Raw genomic sequence first — 15,904 nt, 5'->3', positions numbered from 1 at the left:
TCGAGTTGGAACCTATTAACTTTTTCTTTTTATGACATAATCAATGCTCGTGCAAAATTTCAAGTTTCTATGACACAGGGAAGTGAGAGAATTAGATTCCGTACATAAAAGTAGGACGCAAGTTCTTTAGCGCTTGGAGTTTATTAATGGAGTTGGGACCCATTAGCGTTTTTTATTTATGACATAATCAATGCTCGTGTCAAATTTTAAGTTTCTATGACATTGGAAAGTGAGAAAATTAGATTCCGTACGTAAAATTTAGACGCTAATTCTTTTGCGCTTAGAATTGAATAATCGAGTTGGGAACCATTAGCTTCTCCTATTTATGAGATAATCCATGCTCGTGCCAAATTTCAAGTTTCTATGACTTTGGGAAGTGAGAGAATTAGATTCCGTACGTAAAATTTGGATGCTAATTCTTTAGCACTTAGAATTGAATAATTGAGTTGGGACCTATTAACTTTTCCTATTTCTGACATAATGATAGAATTGAATAATCGAGTTGCGACCCATTAGCTTTTCCTATTTCTGACATAATCAATGCTCGTGCCAAAATTCAAGTTTCTATGACATTGGGAAGTGAGGGAATTAGATTCCATACGTAAAATTTGGATGCTAATTCTTTTGCGCTAAGAATTGAATAATCAAGTTGTGACCCATTAGCTTTTCCTATTTATGACATAATCAATGCTCATGCCAAATTTCAAGTTTCTATGACATTGGAAAGTGATGGAATTAGATTCCGTACGTAAACTTTGGCCGCTATTTTTTTGCGCTTAGAATTGAATAATAGAGTTGCGACCCATTAGCTTTTCCTATTTATGACATAATTAATGCTCGTGCCAAATTTCAAGTTTCTATGACATTGGGAAGTGATGGATTAGATTCCGTACGTAAACTTTGGACGCTATTTTTTGCGCTTAGATATGAATAATCGAGTTGGCACCCATTAACTTTTCCTATTTATGACATACTTAATGCTCGTGCCAAATTTCAAGTTTCTATAACATTGGGAAGTGAGAGAATTAGATTCCGTACGTAAAATTTGGACGCTAATTCTTTTGCGCTTAGAATTGAATAATCGAGTTGGCACCCATTAAGTTTTTCTAATCATGACATAATCAATGCTCATGCCACATTTCATGTTTCTATGACATCGCGAAGTGAGAAAATTAGATTCCTTACGTAAAATTTATACGCTAATTCTTTGGTGCTTAGAATTGAATAATTGAGTTAGGACCCATTAGCTTTTCCTATTTATGACATAATCAATGCTCGTGCCAAATTTCATGTTTCTATGACATCGCGAAGTGAGAAAATTAGATTCCGTACGTAAAATTTGGATGCCAATTTTTTTGCGCTTAGAATTGATTAATCGAGTTGGAACCTATTAACTTTTTCTTTTTATGACATAATCAATGCTCGTGCAAAATTTCAAGTTTCTATGACACAGGGAAGTGAGAGAATTAGATTCCGTACATAAAAGTAGGACGCAAGTTCTTTAGCGCTTGGAGTTTATTAATGGAGTTGGGACCCATTAGCGTTTTTTATTTATGACATAATCAATGCTCGTGTCAAATTTTAAGTTTCTATGACATTGGAAAGTGAGAAAATTAGATTCCGTACGTAAAATTTAGACGCTAATTCTTTTGCGCTTAGAATTGAATAATCGAGTTGGGAACCATTAGCTTCTCCTATTTATGAGATAATCCATGCTCGTGCCAAATTTCAAGTTTCTATGACTTTGGGAAGTGAGAGAATTAGATTCCGTACGTAAAATTTGGATGCTAATTCTTTTGCACTTAGAATTGAATAATTGAGTTGGGACCTATTAACTTTTCCTATTTCTGACATAATCAATGCTCGTGCGAAATTTCAATTTTCTATGACATTGCAAAGTGAGAGAATTAGATTCCGTACGTAAAATTTGGACGCTAATTCTTTTGCGCTTAGAATTAAATAATCGAGTTGGGACCCATTAGATTTCCTATTTATGACATAATAATAGAATTGAATAATCGAGTTGCGACCCATTAGCTTTTCCTTTTTATGACATAATTAATGCTCGTGCCAAAATTCAAGTTTTTATGACATTGGGAAGTGAGGGAATTAGATGCCATACGTAAAATTCGGACGCTAATTCTTTGGCGCTAAGAATTGAATAATCAAGTTGTGACCCATTAGCTTTTCCTATTTATGACATAATCAATGCTCGTGCCAAATTTCAAGTTTCTATGACATTGGAAAGTGATGGAATTAGATTCCGTACGTAAACTTTGGACGCTATTTTTTTGCGCTTAGAATTGAATAATCGAGTTGCGACCCATTAGCTTTTCCTATTTATGACATAATTCATGCTCGTGCCAAATTTCAAGTTTCTATGACTTTGGGAAGTGAGAGAATTAGATTCCGTACGTAAAATTTGGATGCTAATTCTTTAGCACTTAGAATTGAATAATTGAATTGGGACCTATTAACTTTTCCTATTTCTGACATAATGATAGAATTGAATAATCAAGTTGCGACCCATTAGCTTTTCCTATTTCTGACATAATCAATGCTCGTGCCAAAATTCAAGTTTCTATGACATTGGGAAGTGAGGGAATTAGATGCCATACGTTAAATTCGGACGCAAGTTCTTTAGCGCCTGGAGTTTATTAATGGAGTTGGGACCCATTAGCGTTTTTTATTTATGACATAATCAATGCTCGTGCCAAATTTTAAGTTTCTATGACATTGGAAAGTGAGAAAATTAGATTCCGTACCTAAAATTTAGACGCGAATTCTTTTGCGCTTAGAATTGAATAATCGAGTTGGGACCCATTAGCTTCTCCTATTTATGACATAATCAATGCTCGTGCCAAATTTCAAGTTTCTATGACTTTGGGAAGTGAGAGAATTAGATTCCGTACGTAAAATTTGGATGCTAATTCTTTAGCACTTAGAATTGAATAATTGAGTTGGGACCTATTAACTTTTCCTATTTCTGACATAATGATAGAATTGAATAATCGAGTTGCGACCCATTAGCTTTTCCTATTTCTGACATAATCAATGCTCGTGCCAAAATTCAAGTTTCTATGACATTGGGAAGTGAGGGAATTAGATTCCATACGTAAAATTTGGATGCTAATTCTTTTGCGCTAAGAATTGAATAATCAAGTTGTGACCCATTAGCTTTTCCTATTTATGACATAATCAATGCTCATGCCAAATTTCAAGTTTCTATGACATTGGAAAGTGATGGAATTAGATTCCGTACGTAAACTTTGGCCGCTATTTTTTTGCGCTTAGAATTGAATAATAGAGTTGCGACCCATTAGCTTTTCCTATTTATGACATAATTAATGCTCGTGCCAAATTTCAAGTTTCTATGACATTGGGAAGTGATGGATTAGATTCCGTACGTAAACTTTGGACGCTATTTTTTGCGCTTAGATATGAATAATCGAGTTGGCACCCATTAACTTTTCCTATTTATGACATACTTAATGCTCGTGCCAAATTTCAAGTTTCTATAACATTGGGAAGTGAGAGAATTAGATTCCGTACGTAAAATTTGGACGCTAATTCTTTTGCGCTTAGAATTGAATAATCGAGTTGGCACCCATTAAGTTTTTCTAATCATGACATAATCAATGCTCATGCCACATTTCATGTTTCTATGACATCGCGAAGTGAGAAAATTAGATTCCTTACGTAAAATTTATACGCTAATTCTTTGGTGCTTAGAATTGAATAATTGAGTTAGGACCCATTAGCTTTTCCTATTTATGACATAATCAATGCTCGTGCCAAATTTCATGTTTCTATGACATCGCGAAGTGAGAAAATTAGATTCCGTACGTAAAATTTGGATGCCAATTTTTTTGCGCTTAGAATTGATTAATCGAGTTGGAACCTATTAACTTTTTCTTTTTATGACATAATCAATGCTCGTGCAAAATTTCAAGTTTCTATGACACAGGGAAGTGAGAGAATTAGATTCCGTACATAAAAGTAGGACGCAAGTTCTTTAGCGCTTGGAGTTTATTAATGGAGTTGGGACCCATTAGCGTTTTTTATTTATGACATAATCAATGCTCGTGTCAAATTTTAAGTTTCTATGACATTGGAAAGTGAGAAAATTAGATTCCGTACGTAAAATTTAGACGCTAATTCTTTTGCGCTTAGAATTGAATAATCGAGTTGGGAACCATTAGCTTCTCCTATTTATGAGATAATCCATGCTCGTGCCAAATTTCAAGTTTCTATGACTTTGGGAAGTGAGAGAATTAGATTCCGTACGTAAAATTTGGATGCTAATTCTTTTGCACTTAGAATTGAATAATTGAGTTGGGACCTATTAACTTTTCCTATTTCTGACATAATCAATGCTCGTGCGAAATTTCAATTTTCTATGACATTGCAAAGTGAGAGAATTAGATTCCGTACGTAAAATTTGGACGCTAATTCTTTTGCGCTTAGAATTAAATAATCGAGTTGGGACCCATTAGATTTCCTATTTATGACATAATAATAGAATTGAATAATCGAGTTGCGACCCATTAGCTTTTCCTTTTTATGACATAATTAATGCTCGTGCCAAAATTCAAGTTTTTATGACATTGGGAAGTGAGGGAATTAGATGCCATACGTAAAATTCGGACGCTAATTCTTTGGCGCTAAGAATTGAATAATCAAGTTGTGACCCATTAGCTTTTCCTATTTATGACATAATCAATGCTCGTGCCAAATTTCAAGTTTCTATGACATTGGAAAGTGATGGAATTAGATTCCGTACGTAAACTTTGGACGCTATTTTTTTGCGCTTAGAATTGAATAATCGAGTTGCGACCCATTAGCTTTTCCTATTTATGACATAATTCATGCTCGTGCCAAATTTCAAGTTTCTATGACTTTGGGAAGTGAGAGAATTAGATTCCGTACGTAAAATTTGGATGCTAATTCTTTAGCACTTAGAATTGAATAATTGAATTGGGACCTATTAACTTTTCCTATTTCTGACATAATGATAGAATTGAATAATCAAGTTGCGACCCATTAGCTTTTCCTATTTCTGACATAATCAATGCTCGTGCCAAAATTCAAGTTTCTATGACATTGGGAAGTGAGGGAATTAGATGCCATACGTTAAATTCGGACGCAAGTTCTTTAGCGCCTGGAGTTTATTAATGGAGTTGGGACCCATTAGCGTTTTTTATTTATGACATAATCAATGCTCGTGCCAAATTTTAAGTTTCTATGACATTGGAAAGTGAGAAAATTAGATTCCGTACCTAAAATTTAGACGCGAATTCTTTTGCGCTTAGAATTGAATAATCGAGTTGGGACCCATTAGCTTCTCCTATTTATGACATAATCAATGCTCGTGCCAAATTTCAAGTTTCTATGACTTTGGGAAGTGAGAGAATTAGATTCCGTACGTAAAATTTGGATGCTAATTCTTTAGCACTTAGAATTGAATAATTGAGTTGGGACCTATTAACTTTTCCTATTTCTGACATAATGATAGAATTGAATAATCGAGTTGCGACCCATTAGCTTTTCCTATTTCTGACATAATCAATGCTCGTGCCAAAATTCAAGTTTCTATGACATTGGGAAGTGAGGGAATTAGATTCCATACGTAAAATTTGGATGCTAATTCTTTTGCGCTAAGAATTGAATAATCAAGTTGTGACCCATTAGCTTTTCCTATTTATGACATAATCAATGCTCATGCCAAATTTCAAGTTTCTATGACATTGGAAAGTGATGGAATTAGATTCCGTACGTAAACTTTGGCCGCTATTTTTTTGCGCTTAGAATTGAATAATAGAGTTGCGACCCATTAGCTTTTCCTATTTATGACATAATTAATGCTCGTGCCAAATTTCAAGTTTCTATGACATTGGGAAGTGAGAGAATTAGATTCCGTACGTAAAATTTGGACGCTAATTCTTTTGCGCTTAGAATTGAATAATCGAGTTGGCACCCATTAAGTTTTTCTAATCATGACATAATCAATGCTCATGCCACATTTCATGTTTCTATGACATCGCGAAGTGAGAAAATTAGATTCCTTACGTAAAATTTATACGCTAATTCTTTGGTGCTTAGAATTGAATAATTGAGTTAGGACCCATTAGCTTTTCCTATTTATGACATAATCAATGCTCGTGCCAAATTTCATGTTTCTATGACATCGCGAAGTGAGAAAATTAGATTCCGTACGTAAAATTTGGATGCCAATTTTTTTGCGCTTAGAATTGATTAATCGAGTTGGAACCTATTAACTTTTTCTTTTTATGACATAATCAATGCTCGTGCAAAATTTCAAGTTTCTATGACACAGGGAAGTGAGAGAATTAGATTCCGTACATAAAAGTAGGACGCAAGTTCTTTAGCGCTTGGAGTTTATTAATGGAGTTGGGACCCATTAGCGTTTTTTATTTATGACATAATCAATGCTCGTGTCAAATTTTAAGTTTCTATGACATTGGAAAGTGAGAAAATTAGATTCCGTACGTAAAATTTAGACGCTAATTCTTTTGCGCTTAGAATTGAATAATCGAGTTGGGAACCATTAGCTTCTCCTATTTATGAGATAATCCATGCTCGTGCCAAATTTCAAGTTTCTATGACTTTGGGAAGTGAGAGAATTAGATTCCGTACGTAAAATTTGGATGCTAATTCTTTTGCACTTAGAATTGAATAATTGAGTTGGGACCTATTAACTTTTCCTATTTCTGACATAGTCAATGCTCGTGCGAAATTTCAATTTTCTATGACATTGCGAAGTGAGAGAATTAGATTCCGTACGTAAAATTTGGACGCTAATTCTTTTGCGCTTAGAATTAAATAATCGAGTTGGGACCCATTAGATTTCCTGTTTATGACATAATAATAGAATTGAATAATCGAGTTGCGACCCATTAGCTTTTCCTTTTTATGACATAATTAATGCTCGTGCCAAAATTCAAGTTTTTATGACATTGGGAAGTAAGGGAATTAGATGCCATACGTAAAATTCGGACGCTAATTCTTTGGCGCTAAGAATTGAATAATCAAGTTGTGACCCATTAGCTTTTCCTATTTATGACATAATTAATGCTCGTGCCAAATTTCAAGTTTCTATGACATTGGAAAGTGATGGAATTAGATTCCGTACGTAAACTTTGGACGCTATTTTTTTGCGCTTAGAATTGAATAATCGAGTTGCGACCCATTAGCTTTTCCTATTTATGACATAATTCATGCTCGTGCCAAATTTCAAGTTTCTATGACTTTGGGAAGTGAGAGAATTAGATTCCGTACGTAAAATTTGGACGCTAATTCTTTTGCGCTTAGAATTGAATAATCGAGTTGGCACCCATTAAGTTTTTCTAATCATGACATAATCAATGCTCATGCCACATTTCATGTTTCTATGACATCGCGAAGTGAGAAAATTAGATTCCTTACGTAAAATTTATACGCTAATTCTTTGGTGCTTAGAATTGAATAATTGAGTTAGGACCCATTAGCTTTTCCTATTTATGACATAATCAATGCTCGTGCCAAATTTCATGTTTCTATGACATCGCGAAGTGAGAAAATTAGATTCCGTACGTAAAATTTGGATGCCAATTTTTTTGCGCTTAGAATTGATTAATCGAGTTGGAACCTATTAACTTTTTCTATTTATGACATAATCAATGCTCGTGCAAAATTTCAAGTTTCTATGACACAGGGAAGTGAGAGAATTAGATTCCGTACATAAAAGTAGGACGCAAGTTCTTTAGCGCTTGGAGTTTATTAATGGAGTTGGGACCCATTAGCGTTTTTTATTTATGACATAATCAATGCTCGTGCCAAATTTCAAGTTTCTATGACATTGGAAAGTGATGGAATTAGATTCCGTACGTAAACTTTGGACGCTATTTTTTTGCGCTTAGAATTGAATAATCAAGTTGTGACCTATTAGCTTTTCCTATTTATGACATAATCAATGCTCGTGCCAAATTTCAAGTTTCTATGACATTGGAAAGTGATGGAATTAGATTCCGTACGTAAACTTTGGACGCTATTTTTTTGCGCTTAGAATTGAATAATCGAGTTGCGACCCATTAGCTTTTCCTATTTATGACATAATTCATGCTCGTGCCAAATTTCAAGTTTCTATGACTTTGGGAAGTGAGAGAATTAGATTCCGTACGTAAAATTTGGATGCTAATTCTTTAGCACTTAGAATTGAATAATTGAATTGGGACCTATTAACTTTTCCTATTTCTGACATAATGATAGAATTGAATAATCGAGTTGCGACCCATTAGCTTTTCCTATTTCTGACATAATCAATGCTCGTGCCAAAATTCAAGTTTCTATGACATTGGGAAGTGAGGGAATTAGATGCCATACGTTAAATTCGGACGCAAGTTCTTTAGCGCCTGGAGTTTATTAATGGAGTTGGGACCCATTAGCGTTTTTTATTTATGACATAATCAATGCTCGTGCCAAATTTTAAGTTTCTATGACATTGGAAAGTGAGAAAATTAGATTCCGTACCTAAAATTTAGACGCGAATTCTTTTGCGCTTAGAATTGAATAATCGAGTTGGGACCCATTAGCTTCTCCTATTTATGACATAATCAATGCTCGTGCCAAATTTCAAGTTTCTATGACTTTGGGAAGTGAGAGAATTAGATTCCGTACGTAAAATTTGGATGCTAATTCTTTAGCACTTAGAATTGAATAATTGAGTTGGGACCTATTAACTTTTCCTATTTCTGACATAATGATAGAATTGAATAATCGAGTTGCGACCCATTAGCTTTTCCTATTTCTGACATAATCAATGCTCGTGCCAAAATTCAAGTTTCTATGACATTGGGAAGTGAGGGAATTAGATTCCATACGTAAAATTTGGATGCTAATTCTTTTGCGCTAAGAATTGAATAATCAAGTTGTGACCCATTAGCTTTTCCTATTTATGACATAATCACTGCTCATGCCAAATTTCAAGTTTCTATGACATTGGAAAGTGATGGAATTAGATTCCGTACGTAAACTTTGGCCGCTATTTTTTTGCGCTTAGAATTGAATAATAGAGTTGCGACCCATTAGCTTTTCCTATTTATGACATAATTAATGCTCGTGCCAAATTTCAAGTTTCTATGACATTGGGAAGTGATGGATTAGATTCCGTACGTAAACTTTGGACGCTATTTTTTGCGCTTAGATATGAATAATCGAGTTGGCACCCATTAACTTTTCCTATTTATGACATACTTAATGCTCGTGCCAAATTTCAAGTTTCTATAACATTGGGAAGTGAGAGAATTAGATTCCGTACGTAAAATTTGGACGCTAATTCTTTTGCGCTTAGAATTGAATAATCGAGTTGGCACCCATTAAGTTTTTCTAATCATGACATAATCAATGCTCATGCCACATTTCATGTTTCTATGACATCGCGAAGTGAGAAAATTAGATTCCGTACGTAAAATTTGGATGCCAATTTTTTTGCGCTTAGAATTGATTAATCGAGTTGGAACCTATTAACTTTTTCTATTTATGACATAATCAATGCTCGTGCAAAATTTCAAGTTTCTATGACACAGGGAAGTGAGAGAATTAGATTCCGTACATAAAAGTAGGACGCAAGTTCTTTAGCGCTTGGAGTTTATTAATGGAGTTGGGACCCATTAGCGTTTTTTATTTATGACATAATCAATGCTCGTGTCAAATTTTAAGTTTCTATGACATTGGAAAGTGAGAAAATTAGATTCCGTACGTAAAATTTAGACGCTAATTCTTTTGCGCTTAGAATTGAATAATCGAGTTGGGAACCATTAGCTTCTCCTATTTATGAGATAATCCATGCTCGTGCCAAATTTCAAGTTTCTATGACTTTGGGAAGTGAGAGAATTAGATTCCGTACGTAAAATTTGGATGCTAATTCTTTTGCACTTAGAATTGAATAATTGAGTTGGGACCTATTAACTTTTCCTATTTCTGACATAGTCAATGCTCGTGCGAAATTTCAATTTTCTATCACATTGCGAAGTGAGAGAATTAGATTCCGTACGTAAAATTTGGACGCTAATTCTTTTGCGCTTAGAATTAAATAATCGAGTTGGGACCCATTAGATTTCCTGTTTATGACATAATAATAGAATTGAATAATCGAGTTGCGACCCATTAGCTTTTCCTTTTTATGACATAATTAATGCTCGTGCCAAAATTCAAGTTTTTATGACATTGGGAAGTAAGGGAATTAGATGCCATACGTAAAATTCGGACGCTAATTCTTTGGCGCTAAGAATTGAATAATCAAGTTGTGACCCATTAGCTTTTCCTATTTATGACATAATTAATGCTCGTGCCAAATTTCAAGTTTCTATGACATTGGAAAGTGATGGAATTAGATTCCGTACGTAAACTTTGGACGCTATTTTTTTGCGCTTAGAATTGAATAATCGAGTTGCGACCCATTAGCTTTTCCTATTTATGACATAATTCATGCTCGTGCCAAATTTCAAGTTTCTATGACTTTGGGAAGTGAGAGAATTAGATTCCGTACGTAAAATTTGGACGCTAATTCTTTTGCGCTTAGAATTGAATAATCGAGTTGGCACCCATTAAGTTTTTCTAATCATGACATAATCAATGCTCATGCCACATTTCATGTTTCTATGACATCGCGAAGTGAGAAAATTAGATTCCTTACGTAAAATTTATACGCTAATTCTTTGGTGCTTAGAATTGAATAATTGAGTTAGGACCCATTAGCTTTTCCTATTTATGACATAATCAATGCTCGTGCCAAATTTCATGTTTCTATGACATCGCGAAGTGAGAAAATTAGATTCCGTACGTAAAATTTGGATGCCAATTTTTTTGCGCTTAGAATTGATTAATCGAGTTGGAACCTATTAACTTTTTCTATTTATGACATAATCAATGCTCGTGCAAAATTTCAAGTTTCTATGACACAGGGAAGTGAGAGAATTAGATTCCGTACATAAAAGTAGGACGCAAGTTCTTTAGCGCTTGGAGTTTATTAATGGAGTTGGGACCCATTAGCGTTTTTTATTTATGACATAATCAATGCTCGTGCCAAATTTCAAGTTTCTATGACATTGGAAAGTGATGGAATTAGATTCCGTACGTAAACTTTGGACGCTATTTTTTTGCGCTTAGAATTGAATAATCAAGTTGTGACCCATTAGCTTTTCCTATTTATGACATAATCAATGCTCGTGCCAAATTTCAAGTTTCTATGACATTGGAAAGTGATGGAATTAGATTCCGTACGTAAACTTTGGACGCTATTTTTTTGCGCTTAGAATTGAATAATCGAGTTGCGACCCATTAGCTTTTCCTATTTATGACATAATTCATGCTCGTGCCAAATTTCAAGTTTCTATGACTTTGGGAAGTGAGAGAATTAGATTCCGTACGTAAAATTTGGATGCTAATTCTTTAGCACTTAGAATTGAATAATTGAATTGGGACCTATTAACTTTTCCTATTTCTGACATAATGATAGAATTGAATAATCGAGTTGCGACCCATTAGCTTTTCCTATTTCTGACATAATCAATGCTCGTGCCAAAATTCAAGTTTCTATGACATTGGGAAGTGAGGGAATTAGATGCCATACGTTAAATTCGGACGCAAGTTCTTTAGCGCCTGGAGTTTATTAATGGAGTTGGGACCCATTAGCGTTTTTTATTTATGACATAATCAATGCTCGTGCCAAATTTTAAGTTTCTATGACATTGGAAAGTGAGAAAATTAGATTCCGTACCTAAAATTTAGACGCGAATTCTTTTGCGCTTAGAATTGAATAATCGAGTTGGGACCCATTAGCTTCTCCTATTTATGACATAATCAATGCTCGTGCCAAATTTCAAGTTTCTATGACTTTGGGAAGTGAGAGAATTAGATTCCGTACGTAAAATTTGGATGCTAATTCTTTAGCACTTAGAATTGAATAATTGAGTTGGGACCTATTATCTTTTCCTATTTCTGACATAATGATAGAATTGAATAATCGAGTTGCGACCCATTAGCTTTTCCTATTTCTGACATAATCAATGCTCGTGCCAAAATTCAAGTTTCTATGACATTGGGAAGTGAGGGAATTAGATTACATACGTAAAATTTGGATGCTAATTCTTTTGCGCTAAGAATTGAATAATCAAGTTGTGACCCATTAGCTTTTCCTATTTATGACATAATCAATGCTCATGCCAAATTTCAAGTTTCTATGACATTGGAAAGTGATGGAATTAGATTCCGTACGTAAACTTTGGACGCAATTTTTTTGCGCTTAGAATTGAATAATCGAGTTGCGACCCATTAGCTTTTCCTATTTATGACATAATTCATGCTCGTGCCAAATTTCAAGTTTCTATGACTTTGGGAAGTGAGAGAATTAGATTCCGTACGTAAAATTTGGATGCTAATTCTTTAGCACTTAGAATTGAATAATTGAGTTGGGACCTATTAACTTTTCCTATTTCTGACATAATGATAGAATTGAATAATCGAGTTGCGACCCATTAGCTTTTGCTATTTCTGACATAATCAATGCTCGTGCCAAAATTCAAGTTTCTATGACATTGGGAAGTGAGGGAATTAGATGCCATACGTAAAATTCGGACGCAAGTTCTTTAGCGCCTGGAGTTTATTAATGGAGTTGGGACCCATTAGCGTTTTTTATTTATGACATAATCAATGCTCGTGCCAAATTTTAAGTTTCTATGACATTGGAAAGTGAGAAAATTAGATTCCGTACCTAAAATTTAGACGCGAATTCTTTTGCGCTTAGAATTGAATAATCGAGTTGGGACCCATTAGCTTCTCCTATTTATGACATAATCAATGCTCGTGCCAAATTTCTAGTTTCTATGACTTTGGGAAGTGAGAGAATTAGATTCCGTACGTAAAATTTGGATGCTAATTCTTTAGCACTTAGAATTGAATAATTGAGTTGGGACCTATTATCTTTTCCTATTTCTGACATAATGATAGAATTGAATAATCGAGTTACGACCCATTAGCTTTTCCTATTTCTGACATAATCAATGCTCGTGCCAAAATTCAAGTTTCTATGACATTGGGAAGTGAGGGAATTAGATTCCATACGTAAAATTTGGATGCTAATTCTTTTGCGCTAAGAATTGAATAATCAAGTTGTGACCCATTAGCTTTTCCTATTTATGACATAATCAATGCTCATGCCAAATTTCAAGTTTCTATGACATTGGAAAGTGATGGAATTAGATTCCGTACGTAAACTTTGGCCGCTATTTTTTTGCGCTTAGAATTGAATAATAGAGTTGCGACCCATTAGCTTTTCCTATTTATGACATAATTAATGCTCGTGCCAAATTTCAAGTTTCTATGACATTGGGAAGTGATGGAATTAGATTCCGTACGTAAACTTTGGACGCTATTTTTTGCGCTTAGATATGAATAATCGAGTTGGCACCCATTAACTTTTCCTATTTATGACATACTTAATGCTCGTGCCAAATTTCAAGTTTCTATAACATCGGGAAGTGAGAGAATTAGATTCCGTACGTAAAATTTGGACGCTAATTCTTTTGCGCTTAGAATTGAATAATTGAGTTGGCACCCATTAGCTTTTCCTTATTATGACATAATCAATGCTCGTGCCAAATTACATCGGGAAGCGAGAGAATTTGATTCCGTATGTAAAATTTGGACGCTAATTCTTTTGCGCTAAGAATTGAAAAATCAAGTTGGGACCTATTAACTTTTCTTATTTCTGACATAATTAATGCTCGTGCCAAATTTCATGTTTCTATGACATTGCGACGTGAGAAAATTAGATTCTGTACGTAAAATTTGGACGCTAATTCTTTGGCGCTTAGAATTGAATAATTGAGTTGGGACCCATTAGCTTTTCCTATTTATGACATAATCAATGCTCGTGCCAAATTTAATGTTTCTATGACATCGCGAAGTGAGAAAATTAGATTCTGTAAGTAAAATTTGGACGCTAATTCCTTGGCGCTTAGAATTGAATAATCGAGTTGTGACCCATTAACTTTTCCTATTTATGACATAATCAATGCTCGTGCCAAATTACATCAGGAAGTGAGAGAATTAGATTCCGTACGTAAAATTTGGATGCTAATTCTTTTGTGCTTAGAATTCAAAAATCGAGTTGGGACCTATTAACTTTTCCTATTTATGACATAATCAATGCTCGTGCCAAATTACATCGGGAAGTGAGAGAATTAGATTCCGTACGTAAAATTTGGACGCTAATTCTTTGGCGCTTAGAATTGAATAATCGAGTTGGGACCCATAAACTTTCACTTTTTATGACATAATTAATGCTCATGCCAAATTTTATGTTTCTATGACATCGCTGGTGAGAAAAATAGATTCCGTACGTAAAATTTGGATGCTAATTTTTTTGCGCATAGAATTGAATAATCGAGTTGGGACCTATTAACTTTTCCTATTTCTGAGATAATCAATGCTCGTGCCAAATTTCAAGTTTCTATGACATTGGGAAGTAAGGGAATTAGATGCCATACGTAAAATTCGGACGCTAATTCTTTGGCGCTAAGAATTGAATAATCAAGTTGTGACCCATTAGCTTTTCCTATTTATGACATAATTAATGCTCGTGCCAAATTTCAAGTTTCTATGACATTGGAAAGTGATGGAATTAGATTCCGTACGTAAACTTTGGACGCTATTTTTTTGCGCTTAGAATTGAATAATCGAGTTGCGACCCATTAGCTTTTCCTATTTATGACATAATTCATGCTCGTGCCAAATTTCAAGTTTCTATGACTTTGGGAAGTGAGAGAATTAGATTCCGTACGTAAAATTTGGACGCTAATTCTTTTGCGCTTAGAATTGAATAATCGAGTTGGCACCCATTAAGTTTTTCTAATCATGACATAATCAATGCTCATGCCACATTTCATGTTTCTATGACATCGCGAAGTGAGAAAATTAGATTCCTTACGTAAAATTTATACGCTAATTCTTTGGTGCTTAGAATTGAATAATTGAGTTAGGACCCATTAGCTTTTCCTATTTATGACATAATCAATGCTCGTGCGAAATTTCATGTTTCTATGACATCGCGAAGTGAGAAAATTAGATTCCGTACGTAAAATTTGGATGCCAATTTTTTTGCGCTTAGAATTGATTAATCGAGTTGGAACCTATTAACTTTTTCTATTTATGACATAATCAATGCTCGTGCAAAATTTCAAGTTTCTATGACACTGGGAAGTGAGAGAATTAGATTCCGTACATAAAAGTAGGACGCAAGTTCTTTAGCGCTTGGAGTTTATTAATGGAGTTGGGACCCATTAGCGTTTTTTATTTATGACATAATCAATGCTCGTGCCAAATTTCAAGTTTCTATGACATTGGAAAGTGATGGAATTAGATTCCGTACGTAAACTTTGGACGCTATTTTTTTGCGCTTAGAATTGAATAATCAAGTTGTGACCCATTAGCTTTTCCTATTTATGACATAATCAATGCTTGTGCCAAATTTCAAGTTTCTATGACATTGGAAAGTGATGGAATTAGATTCCGTACGTAATCTTTGGACACTATTTTTTTGCGCTTAGAATTGAATAATCGAGTTGCGACCCATTAGCTTTTCCTATTTATGACATAATTCATGCTCGTGCCAAATTTCAAGTTTCTATGACTTTGGGAAGTGAGAGAATTAGATTCCGTACGTAAAATTTGGATGCTAATTCTTTAGCACTTAGAATTGAATAATTGAATTGGGACCTATTAACTTTTCCTATTTCTGACATAATGATAGAATTGAATAATCGAGTTGCGACCCATTAGCTTTTCCTATTTCTGACATAATCAATGCTCGTGCCAAAATTCAAGTTTCTATGACATTGGGAAGTGA

Source organism: Eleutherodactylus coqui, unplaced genomic scaffold (genome assembly GCF_035609145.1).
Source record: "Eleutherodactylus coqui strain aEleCoq1 unplaced genomic scaffold, aEleCoq1.hap1 HAP1_SCAFFOLD_99, whole genome shotgun sequence".
NCBI classification, from domain to species: Eukaryota; Metazoa; Chordata; class Amphibia; order Anura; family Eleutherodactylidae; genus Eleutherodactylus; species Eleutherodactylus coqui.
Note: the sequence above shows the minus strand (reverse complement) of the source record.